Raw genomic sequence first — 10307 nt, forward strand, 5'->3', positions numbered from 1 at the left:
ACTCCTGCAGTGATATCCCAGGACTGAGATGATTGACCTCCAACAACCACAACAATCTTCCTTTGTGCCAGGTATGACTCCAAACAGTGCAGAGTTCCCCCTGATTCACATTGACTCCAGTTTTGCTCAGGCCCCTTGATGCCGTACTCGGTCAAATGTTGCCTTGAGGTCAAGGGCCGTCACTCTGACCTCACATACTTAAATATCAGCTATTGGCTATTTAAATATTATAATGAGACTCCATGCCTTCATTTTAATAGTCATTCTATTTTAACCACAAGCAACTGGGATTTCTAAACTTTGAGAAATTCAATACCTGTCAGAAAGTGGGAGTAATTTATTGCACTGCTGGTGGGTAAGGAGGAGCACATGTGTTTCTTCCAGGAAGTAGAAGCTAACCTATGTAAACCACAATAATGATCAACTTTGCAGGTTTATTTGGCTTGATACAAGAACATTGAGGAGGGTTGTCTACTGTTTACTCATTTAGTCACGGTTGATTTTATATTCAGGCTCCCAGCAATTCCTTAATGAGTGAAGCTAAAATACAGCCAATTGTGATTAAGTGTGACTTATCCCAGTGAAAGCTCAATGGGCGCGATTTCATGTGAAAGACAGAGTCCCATTTTGGGCACGTATAGTAGGGATGTTTCTCGGCACCTGCAGTGCTGAGATCGATCCCACTATCTTTGCCATTTTTTATGGCCTTGGCAAGGAACACCCCGCCAAGAGCTCCTCAGATGTGCAGTACAAGGGGATGGTTTGGGTTCAGCTGGAGAATGGAGTTGGTCTAAAGCTGATTCTTGGCCACCATGGTAACAAACAGAAAAAGCCTGGAAAGGTTGTGAACAAATCTGCAGTCGAGCAGCAGAGGAATATAGTGCGGTTATCATGGGGCATTTGAACTGCTCAATCATTAGTTATCTGATAGTTCGAGGCCACACAGAGTTACTCATTGGCACACTAAATGATTGTTCCTTTATTCAATACATGAAATGAAAATCACTTCTTGTCACAAGTAGGCTTCAAATGGAGTTACTGTGAAAATCCCCTAGTCACCACATTCCAGCACCTGTTCAGGGAGACTGATATAGGAATTGAACCGTGCTGCTAGCCTGCCTTGGTCTGCTTTTAAAGCCAGCGATTTAGCCCTGTGCTAAACAGCCCCATGAGGGAATATACTAAAGAGCACAACCTACTTACTTTACTACTTGGTGATCCAGAGATAATTGAGCTCATTTCCTGATGGAGCACTTGGGGAAATGCTCCTCCACTAGCAATACATGAATTATACGGAATTGTAAAGGTGAGGCGCAGCACGACTTGGGACTGAAAGGATTCTCCCAGAGAAGACTTTCAATGTGTTATCACCTCATTACGTATTACAAAATTATTTAAATTGATGCAGTGTTACCACAGTAGACCCCTTCACTCTCTTCTGCAGTACAGCTCCTGATTAAAACAGACACAGGCACATTAGTAAACTGTTATTGAAGGAATTCCTTAAAACTAATTTGGCATATTTATAGGACTTACATTTTTCCTTATGTTTTTGACTTGGCAAATAGAGGGCGCGATTCTCCGGCTCGCTACAACACTTCTGGAAAATCTGGAAAATCAGCGGCTGGTTTAGCACAGTGGGCTAAACAGGTAGCTTGTAATGCAGAACAAGGCCAGCAGCGTAGGTTCAATTCCTGTACCAGTTTCCCCAGACAGGTGCCCTAATGTGGCGACTCGGGGCTTTTCACAGTAACTTCATTGAAGCCTACTTGTAACAATAAGCAATTATTATTATTATTGAAAATGAAAATGAAAATCGCTTATTGTCACAAGTAGGCTTCAATGAAGTTACTGTGAAAAGCCCCTAGTCGCCACATTCCGGCGCCTGTTCGGGGAATCTGGTATGGGAATCGCACCTCAAATCTCGTGCATGTTAACTACAATTAAGAAAGATCCAGCTAAAGAAGATAGGACATGGCTATAAGTGTTAATCTACAATAATAATTAGTAGTTGACATGTTTAACTTCTTGTCAGTGTTTTAGTCAGTGCAGGCCCAGTCAAGGAGAGCCCCTTTTCCATTGTTGAATGGTAGTTTAGGTCAAGTATTTCGAAAAGTGGGGAAGTTGAATTCGCAGAACTTCAATTACAAAGAGAAATAGAATTGAATAAATTAGAAATCAGAAAAGAGAGAGGGAATGAGAAGAAAGAGGGAGCTTTGGAAAAGCAGAAGTTAGCAATGGCAGAAACAGAAAAGGATAAAGCGACGGTAATTAAAATGCAGCAAACTGCAGCAGGCACAACAGAGCTGGATGAGGAAGGCAATAATTCTAAACATGAACCGAGTGGAGGGGTGTTTAGATTTGCACAGACCCTTCCAAAATGTGGGGATAAGGATATACAAGCATCCACGTGATAGTGAGATGAGGAATAGGGAGAGAGAGCATTTAAACACGTGGCTACAGGGATGGTGCAGGCGGGAGGGATTCAGATTTCTGGATAACTGGGGCTCTTTCTGGGGAAGGTGGGACCTCTACAGACAGGATGGTCTACATCTGAACCTAAGGGGCACAAATATCCTGGGGGGGAAATTTGTTAGTGCTCTTTGGGGGGGTTTAAACTAATGCAGCAGGGGCATGGGAACCTGGATTGTAGTTTTAGGGTAAGGGAGAATGAGAGTATAGAGGTCAGGAGCACAGATTTGACGTCGCAGGAGGGGGCCAGTGTTCAGGTAGGTGGTTTGAAGTGTGTCTACTTCAATGCCAGGAGTATACGAAACAAGGTAGGGGAACTGGCAGCATGGGTTGGTACCTGGGACTTCGATGTTGTGGCCATTTCGGAGACATGGATAGAGCAGGGACAGGAATGGATGTTGCAGGTTCCGGGGTTTAGGTGTTTTAGTAAGCTCAGAGAAGGAGGCAAAAGAGGGGGAGGTGTGGCGCTGCTAGTCAAGAGCAGTATTACGGTGGCGGAGAGGATGCTAGATGGGGACTCTTCTTCCGAGGTAGTATGGGCTGAAGTTAGAAACAGGAAAGGAGAGGTCACCCTGTTGGGAGTTTTTTATAGGCCTCCTAATAGTTCTAGGGATGTAGAGGAAAGGATGGCGAAGATGATTCTGGATAAGAGCGAAAGTAACAGGGTAGTTATTATGGGAGACTTTAATTTTCCAAATATTGACTGGAAAAGATATAGTTTGAGTACAATAGTTGGGTCATTTTTTGTACAGTGTGTGCAGGAGGGTTTCCTGAAACAATATGTTGACAGGCCAACAAGAGGCGAGGCCACGTTGGATTTGATTTTGGGTAATGAACCAGGCCAGGTGTTGGATTTGGAGGTAGGAGAGCACTTTGGGGACAGTGACCACAATTCGGTGACGTTTACGTTAATGATGGAAAGGGATAAGTATACACCGCAGGGCAAGAGTTATAGCTGGGGAAGGGCAATTATGATGCCATTAGACGTGACTTGGGGGGGATAAGGTGGAGAAGTAGGCTGCAAGTGTTGGGCACACTGGATAAGTGGGGCTTGTTCAAGGATCAGCTACTGCGTGTTCTTGATAAGCATGTACCGGTCAGACAGGGAGGAAGGCGTCGAGCGAGGGAACCGTGGTTTACCAAGGAAGTGGAATCTCTTGTTAAGAGGAAGAAGGAGGCCTATGTGAAGATGAGGTGTGAAGTTTCGGTTGGGGCGATGGATAGTTACAAGGTAGCGAGGAAGGATCTAAAGAGAGAGCTAAGACGAGCAAGGAGGGGACATGAGAAGTATTTGGCAGGAAGGATCAAGGAAAACCCAAAAGCTTTCTATAGGTATGTCAGGAATAAGCGAATGACTAGGGAAAGAGTAGGACCAGTCAAGGACAGGGATGGGAAATTGTGTGTGGAGTCTGAAGAGATAGGCGAGATACTAAATGAATATTTTTCGTCAGTATTCACTCAGGAAAAAGATAATGTTGTGGAGGAGAATGCTGAGCCCCAGGCTAATAGAATAGATGGCATTGAGGTACGCAGGGAAGAGGTGTTGGCAATTCTGGTCAGGCTGAAAATAGATAAGTCCCCGGGACCTGATGGGATTTATCCTAGGATTCTCTGGGAGGCAAGGGAAGAGATTGCTGAACCTTTGGCTTTGATTTTTATGTCATCATTGGCTACAGGAATAGTGCCAGAGGACTGGAGGACAGCAAATGTGGTCCCTTTGTTCAAAAAGGGGAGCAGAGACAACCCCGGCAACTATAGACCGGTGAGCCTCACGTCTGTAGTGGGTAAAGTCTTGGAGGGGATTATAAGAGACAAGATTTATAATCATCTAGATAGGAATAATATGATCAGGGATAGTCAGCATGGCTTTGTGAAGGGTAGGTCATGCTTCACAAACCTTATTGAGTTCTTTGAGAAGGTGACTGAACAGGTAGACGAGGGTAGAGCAGTTGATGTGGTGTATATGGATTTCAGCAAAGCGTTTGATAAGGTTCCCCACGGTAGGCTATTGCAAAAAATACGGAGGCTGGGGATTGAGGGTGATTTAGAGATGTGGATCAGAAATTGGCTAGCTGAAAGAAGACAGAGGGTGGTGGTTGATGGGAAATGTTCAGAATGGAGTACAGTCACAAGTAGAGTACCACAAGGATCTGTTCTGGAGCCGTTGCTGTTTGTTATTTTTATCAATGACCTAGAGGAAGGTCATTGATACAAAAGGTCGGGGGATGGCCGATCTGCGGGCAGGGGGGGACATATTCGGGGCTAGGGGCTTTGTGGTGCGGCAGTCCAGGGCGTGCGAGCCGATCGAAAGGGGGGCACTATTTCACCTGTATCCAATGATCAAATTAGTTTTTCTTTAGTCTCTCTCATTCAAGGTGGTTTTATCCATGCTGATTACTTGTGTTTCAACTTCCTGCCTGTAAGCCTCAGGAACTAACTAACAGTAAGGACAGCTTGTTTGACTGTCTCAGCCCTTTGACCTCTCTTCATCCAAAGATGCATCTATTTCAGCAGCCTTATCTACAAATGTAGTCTATAATAGTACTGACCAATTCTCTTGTGGCCATTTTAATTGCTTAGCGATCTTTTCAAAAGATTTAAAGAATGCTTATAGAACATAGAACATAGAACAATACAGCGCAGTACAGGCCCTTCGGCCCACGATGTTGCACCGAAACAAAAGCCATCTAACCTACACTATGCCATTATCATCCATATGTTTATCCAATAAACTTTTAAATGCCCTCAATGTTGGCGAGTTCACTACTGTAGCAGGTAGGGCATTCCACGGCCTCACTACTCTTTGCGTAAAGAACCTACCTCTGACCTCTGTCCTATATCTATTACCCCTCAGTTTAAAGTTATGTCCCCTCGTGCCAGCCATATCCATCCGCGGGAGAAGGCTCTCACTGTCCACCCTATCCAACCCCCTGATCATTTTGCATGCCTCTATTAAGTCTCCTCTTAACCTTCTTCTCTCCAACGAAAACAACCTCAAGTCCATCAGCCTTTCCTCATAAGATTTTCCCTCCATACCAGGCAACATCCTGGTAAATCTCCTCTGCACCCGCTCCAAAGCCTCCACGTCCTTCCTATAATGCGGTGACCAGAACTGTATGCAATACTCCAAATGCGGCCGTACCAGAGTTCTGTACAGCTGCAACATGACCTCCCGACTCCGGAACTCAATCCCTCTACCAATAAAGGCCAACACTCCATAGGCCTTCTTCACAACCCTATCAACCTGGGTGGCAACTTTCAGGGATCTATGTACATGGACACCTAGATCCCTCTGCTCATCCACACTTTCAAGAACTTTACCATTAGCCAAATATTCCGCATTCCTGTTATTCCTTCCAAAGTGAATCACCTCACACTTCTCTACATTAAACTCCATTTGCCACCTCTCAGCCCAGCTCTGCAGCTTATCTATATCCCTCTGTAACCTGCTACATCCTTCCACACTATCGACAACACCACCGACTTTAGTATCGTCTGCAAATTTACTCACCCACCCTTCTGCGCCTTCCTCTAGGTCATTGATAAAAATGACAAACAGCAACGGCCCCAGAACAGATCCTTGTGGTACTCCACTTGTGACTGTACTCCATTCTGAACATTTCCCATCAACCACCACCCTCTGTCTTCTTTCAGCTAGCCAATTTCTGATCCACATCTCTAAATCACCCTCAATCCCCAGCCTCCGTATTTTTTGCAATAGCCTACCGTGGGGAACCTTATCAAACGCTTTGCTGAAATCCATATACACCACATCAACTGCTCTACCCTTGTCTACCTGTTCAGTCACCTTCTCAAAGAACTCAATAAGGTTTGTGAGGCATGACCTACCCTTCACAAAGCCATGCTGACTATCCCTGATCATATTATTCCTATCTAGATGATTATAAATCTTGTCTCTTATAATCCCCTCCAAGTCTTTACCCACTACAGACGTGAGGCTCACCGGTCTATAGTTGCCGGGGTTGTCTCTGCTCCCCTTTTTGAACAAAGGGACCACATTTGCTGTCCTCCAGTCCTCTGGCACTATTCCTGTAGCCAATGATGACATAAAAATCAAAGCCAAAGGTCCAGCAATCTCTTCCCTGGCCTCCCAGAGAATCCTAGGATAAATCCCATCAGGTCCCGAGGACTTATCTATTTTCAGCCTGTCCAGAATTGCCAACACCTCTTCCCTACGTACCTAAATGCCATCTATTCTATTAGCCTGGGGCTCAGCATTCTCCTCCACAACATTATCTTTTTCCTGAGTGAATACTGACGAAAAATATTCATTTAGTATCTCGCCTATCTCTTCAGACTCCACACACAATTTCCAGATTCCCAAACAGATTGACTGAGCGAGAGCAAAATGATTCCAAACTGTGCCAAATGTATCAAACAGCCTATCCAACATTGGAAGCGGACTGAATTCCTGAATGTTATTATGTCTGGGATAAGGTCCTGATGAGAAAGTGGAGAGCAGCTAATGTGAGCACGAATGACGCATGTGCAGAAGAACGTCAGATTGTACTGCCTCCTGATTATATAAAAGAGATTGTAAGAATAGCGCATGCGATACCATCGGGGAATATTTGGGGATAAGGAAAACCAAAACAAGAAACTAAAACATTTCTACTGACCTGGATTACACATAGGTGTAGTTAGTTTCTGTAAAGCTTGTCCCCTTGCCAGGTAGTGGGGAAACCACAAGCTGTAATTAAACCAGCGCCTTTAATCCCAACCCCAGCTTTTGAAGGAGCTTTTTCACGAGTTCGCGGACATCTTTAACCTGTCCCTACTCCACTCCGAGGTCCCCACCTGCTTCAAGAAGACCACCATCACACCGGTACCAAAGAAGAACCAGGCAACGTGCCTCAATGACTACCGACCAGTGGCCCTGACTTCAGTCGTAATGAAGTGCTTCGAGAGGTTGATCATGAAGCGCATCACCTCCATACTCCCAGAACGCCTAGATCCACTGCAATTCGCATACCACTGCAACCGGTCCACATCAGACACCATTTCCCTCGCCCTACACTCATCCTTAGAGCATCTCGACAACAATGACTCCTACATTGGACTCCTATTTATTGACTACAGCTCCGCCTTCAACACCATAATCCCAGCCAAGCTCATATCAAAGCTCCAAAACCTAGGACTTGGCTCCCCACTCTGCAACTGGATCCTCGATTTTCTGACCAACAGACCACAATCAGTAAGAATGAACAACAACACCTCCTCCACAATAGTCCTCAACCCCGGCACCCCGCAAGGCTGCGTACTTAGCCCTCTACTCTACTCCCTGTACACACACGACTGCGTGGCAAAACTTGGTTCCAACTCCATCTGCAAGTTTGCCGACGATACGACCATAGTGGGCCGGATCTCGAAAAACGACGAGTCCGAATACAGGAGGGAGATAGAGAATCTAGTGGAGTGGTGTAGTGACAACAATCTCTCCCTCAATGCCAGCAAAACTAAAGAGCTGGTAATTGACTTCAGGAAGCAAAGTACTGTACACACCCCTGTCAGCATCAACGAGGCCGAGGTGGAGATGGTTAGCAGTTTCAAATTCCTAGGGGTGCACATCTCCAAAAATCTGTCCTGGTCCACCCACGTCGACGCTACCACCAAGAAAGCACAACAGCGCCTATACTTCCTCAGGAAACTAAGGAAATTCGGCATGTCCACATTAACCCTTACCAACTTTTACAGATGCACCATAAAAAGCATCCTATCGGGCTGCATCACAGCCTGGTATGGCAACTGCTCGGCCCAGGACCGCAAGAAACTTCAGAGAGTCGTGAACACCGCCCAGTCCATCACACAAACCTGCCTCCCATCCATTGACTCCATCTACACCACCCGCTGCCTGGGGAAAGCGGGCAGCATAATCAAAGATCCCTCCCACCCGGCTTACTCACTCTTCCAACTTCTTCCATCGGGCAGGAGATACAGAAGTCTGAGAACACGTACGAACAGACTCAAAAACAGCTTCTTCCCCACTGTCACCAGACTCCTAAATGACCCTCTTATGGACTGACCTCATTAACACTACACCCTGTATGCTTCATTCGATGCCAGTGCTTACGTAGTTACATTGTATATGTTGTGTTGCCCTAGAATGTATTTTCTTTTATTCCCTTTTCTTCTCATGTACTTAATGATCTGTTGAGCTGCTCGCAGAAAAATACTTTTCACTGTACCTCGGTACACGTGACAATAAACAAATCCAATCCAATCCAATCCGAGATCTTGTTAATTGTGCGGGTCTCTTACTGACAACGCCTGGGACCTGGGTTTGATCCTGCCGCTGAGTCAGTGTCTGTGTGGAGATTACACTTTCTCCCTGTGTCTGAGTGGGTTTCCTCCGGGTGCTCCGGTTTCCTCCCACAGTCCAAACTGTGCAGGTTAGGTGGATTGGCCATGATAAATTGTCCCTTTGTCCAGGGTTGTGCAGACTAGGTGGGGTGACAGGATTATGGGGAGTTGTCCGAGGGAGGTTGCTCGATCTAGGCACACAGTAGTGCTCAACAGGTACAGCAGTGACCAGGCACATTGATGCACGATCAATCACTACTGAAGCGAGATTGTAGTCCAATTGAAGGCTTTAATGAACAAGTAGTTACCCCAGCGGCTCCGATACAGAATGACTGCTGTGGGTGAAACACAGACTCTTATGCTCCGCCTGCTGGGCGGAACCAGCAGGCTGGCTCCACCACTCATACTACAGTATAAGGTACATCCCACCTAGGTACCACGATATCCCTAATATAGCCTACCACACACATATAACAGCAAAAGCAGGCATGTACAGCAGTGTCTAAACACATACAGCAATGCCCATCAGACAAACAAAGCAATGTCTGGATATCAATTTACTATTGTAAAAATATTAGACTTGCAAAATGTTGTTCCTATTATCTTGTTAATTTATTTGGCTCGATTGAAGAGATGATTTGGGTAATCTTTCCTCTGAATTTATTCCAGAGGGAGCCCCCATATGTCAATCCTATATCAGAAAGCATGGATAACACATCCTACTAGATGTTGGAGTGATGAAAGAAACGGAGGCAGAAATAGTGTACCTCGGTTCAGAAAGGAAGATTTTTCTCTACCATGTTTGCAGCCTCATTCCATTTAGTAGGAAGAAATATTGCTGAAAATATTCAGAACAATGTGGATCGTACAGGCCGATCTCGCTCCTCAATGTGGATGCAAAGTTGCTGGCAAAGGTGCTGGCCACGAGGATCGAGGACTGTGTCCCGGGGGTGATCCATGAAGACCAGACGAGATTTGTAAAGGGCAGGCAACTAAACACCAATGTGCGGAGGCTCTTAAACGTGATAATGATGCCATCGGAGGAGGGAGAGGCGGAGATAGTGGCAGCTATGGACGCGGAGAAGGCCTTTGACCGAGTAGAGTGGCAGTACCTCTGGGAGGTGCTGCGTAGGTTTGGGTTCGGGGTAGGGTTATCAATTGGGTTAAGCTCCTTTACAGAGCCCCGATGGCGAGTGTAGTGACGAACCGGCAGAGGGCGGAGTACTTTCGACTGTACCAAGGGACGAGGCATGGGTGCCCCCTGTCCCCCCTGTTGTTCGCATTGGTGATCGAACCATTGGCCATGTCATTGAAGGAGTCTAATAAATGGAGGGGGTGGTCCGACGGGGAGAAGAGCATCGGGTGTCGCTATATGCGGATGACCTGTTGCTGTACGTGGCGGATCCAATGGAGGGGATGTGGAGGTCATGCAGACTCTAAGGGAGTTTGGGGAGTTTTCGGGCTATAAGCTCAATGTAGGGAAGAGTGAGCTCTTTGTATTACAGGCGGGGGAC

The sequence above is a fragment of the Scyliorhinus torazame genome, chromosome 4, assembly GCF_047496885.1.
Source record: "Scyliorhinus torazame isolate Kashiwa2021f chromosome 4, sScyTor2.1, whole genome shotgun sequence".
In the NCBI taxonomy this organism is placed as follows: Eukaryota; Metazoa; Chordata; class Chondrichthyes; order Carcharhiniformes; family Scyliorhinidae; genus Scyliorhinus; species Scyliorhinus torazame.